The sequence below is a fragment of the Mirounga leonina genome, unplaced genomic scaffold (genome assembly GCF_011800145.1).
Source record: "Mirounga leonina isolate KUSES-001 unplaced genomic scaffold, KU_Mleo_1.0 Mir_126, whole genome shotgun sequence".
In the NCBI taxonomy this organism is placed as follows: domain Eukaryota; kingdom Metazoa; phylum Chordata; class Mammalia; order Carnivora; family Phocidae; genus Mirounga; species Mirounga leonina.
In genome coordinates this window covers 28819996-28822850 of record NW_023270314.1, presented here as the reverse complement: position 1 = coordinate 28822850, position 2855 = coordinate 28819996, and positions in this window count along the sequence as shown.

Below are 2855 nucleotides of genomic sequence, written 5' to 3'. Positions count from 1 at the left end.
CATCAGTCTTACACAATTCACAGCGCTCACCATAGCACATACCCTCCCCAATGTCTATCACCCAGCCACCCCATCCCTCCCACCCCCCACCACTCCAGCAACCCTGTTTGTTTCCTGAGATTAAGAATTCCTCATATCGGGGCACCTGGGTGGCTCAGTTGGTTAAGTGACTGCCTTCGGCTCAGGTCATGATCCTGGAGTCCCGGGATCGAGTCCCGCATCGGGCTCCCTGCTCAGCAGGGAGTCTGCTTCTCCTCTGACCCTCCTCCCTCTCATGCTCTCTGTCTCTCATTCTCTCTCTCAAATAAATAAATAAAATCTTTAAAAAAAAAAAAAGAATTCCTCATATCAACCATGAGAGACGATGGACTCTGGAAAACAAACTGAGGGTTCTAGAGGGGAGGGGCATGGGAGGATGGGTTAGCATGGTGATGGGTATTAAAGAGGACACATTCTGCATGGAGCACTCAGTGTTATACGCAAACAATGAATCATGGAACACTACATCAAAACCTAATGATGTAATGTATGGTGATTAACATAATAATAATAAAAAAAGAATTCTCATATCAGTGAGATCATATGATACTTGTCTTTCTCTGATTGACTTATTTTGCTTAGCATAATACCCTCGAGTTCCATCCACGTTGTAGCAAATAGCAAGATTTTGTGTTTTTTGATGGCTGCATAATATTCCATTATATATAGTACCACATCTTCTTTATCCATTCATCTGTCGATGGAAATCTGGGCTCTTTCCATAGTTTGGCTATTGTGGACATTGCTGCTATAAACATTGGGGTGCAGGTGCCCCTTCAGATCACTACATTTGTATCTTTGGGGTAAATACCCAGTAGTGCAATTGCTGGGTCGTAGGGTGGCTCTATTTTCAACTTTTGGAGGAACCTCCATACTGTTTTCCAGAGTGGCTGCACCAGCTTGCATTCCCACCAATAAGATGATTATTTTGAATAATTTTCCAGGCAATTCCTAGATTTCCATTTCTTTGGGGCCCACCACTGGAGCTTTATTTTGTTCCTTTGGTGACACTGTTTTCCTTATTCTTCATGTTCCTTGAATTCTTCCATTGCTGTCTTTGCATTTGAAGAAGCGGTCCCCACTGCCAATCTTTACTGACTGGCTTTGAGAGTGAAAGACCTTCACCAATCAGCCCAGCTAAAAATGTGGGGGGTTTCTCAGGACTTTTTTATGGATGCACTCACCCCTATCTTATTGTTCCTTCTTCGGGAGTATAAAGTCAGTCTGGGTACTGAAAGCCTCCTGTTTATTTTCTCCAGGACAGTGCCCTGGAACATTCAAGATTGTATGCCCTCTCTCATTCTTACACAATTGAGCTAGCAGCTGATATCTACATACTATGCAGATGCTTGCACTTGCCATCTGCAGAGGCTTTTATGCATCACTTCAGGATGTATACAGAGTGCTAGGGGCATTTGTCAGCCAGTTGAGGGGGTTGGGGGCAACTGCAGATAAGGAGTCCCATGGAGCTCATGGGTGAGTCTCTTGATAGAGTCCACAAACCAGCTAGTAGGATCTGTAGCTGATTTTTGAGATCCATATGGTGGCTCCTGTGAATGCCCACTCCCTTTCTCTGTTCCCAGATCCCCCCAAACTATTTAGCTGTGCGGATCACCTCAGTGACCTGGGTGGGGTGAAACAGAAGTTGGCTTCTTGGGCAATGTCTCACAAGGCTGGGGAAACAGGGTGCTCATTCCACTTTCATTTTCCCCCATGGGAGAAATCACAGGCTGAGACGATCTCTCCTGGCACTGAGCTATGCTACTCTTGGGGAGGGGTGACATAGGTAAAGTGAAGCTGTTTTTCTTACCCTCTGCAATGCACCTATTTATGGATAATTTGCTCCAGTGAGGTGCTGGAATCTTTTCACTGGACTCCTGGTTTCCCACAGAGGTATTCCCATCCATGATTGTTATCAAAGTTGATGTTTGTGTGGGGGGTATGAGGACTGGAATCTCCTTTTCTGCCATCTTGCTGACATCACCTACCCAGTGCCTCATCAGATTTATATCATTCTTTCTTTCCAGAAAATCCACTGATGACACAATGAAACCAAAGGTGGGTAAGACTTCCAAATAGACTGTTTCCTTTGGGGCTCATGGTTCCTGAGGAAAATGGAGAAGAAGGGACTGCAGCCAGGAGGCAGAAAGCTGCCTAGTAAGGACCATATCTTGGAGGACTTTGGCATTGTTGTTCAGGGTACTCTTAACCAACTGGTGGATCACAGTCTACCAAGACTAGGTAATACTTTCAATGCTACTACTGCACTAGATAACTCCAGGGGCAGGCAGCCTATGCGGGTATTTATAAGGGTAAAATATGAGTCTGTTTATACCTGTCACCCACCAGCTAGGTCAAGAGATGACAAGAGATACAGCCTAAAAATGACTCAGTAGGGCTGAAGGACACTTTGGGTTGTCTGAAAAATAGGGTGACTTCAAGTCCATCTCAATTCCAAAAAAAAAAAATACCCTATATTCTATCAGTTTCATGATGTATCTATTCAGATTCTGGGAGAGTTAGGGTAATGTTACCAAAATGTGTCTCTTATTTCAACAGGAAATACAGCTAACAATCACTGAAGCCCTGTGGGACCAAGTGAGTACAAAGGGGTCATTTTTGACAGCATGGTGAGAAGTGGGAGAAGGGAGAGAGGACTTAAGAAAAGAGCAAACTTCTTCCTTTCCCCCTGAGTAACTGCTGACTGATAGTGAAGGATTCTCATGCTCTCTCCTGTCTTGTTCTATTACTCATCCAGTCCCAAATCCTCACAAGGCTCATCTTTGTGTACCTCAGCACCTTCTAGATATTCACCT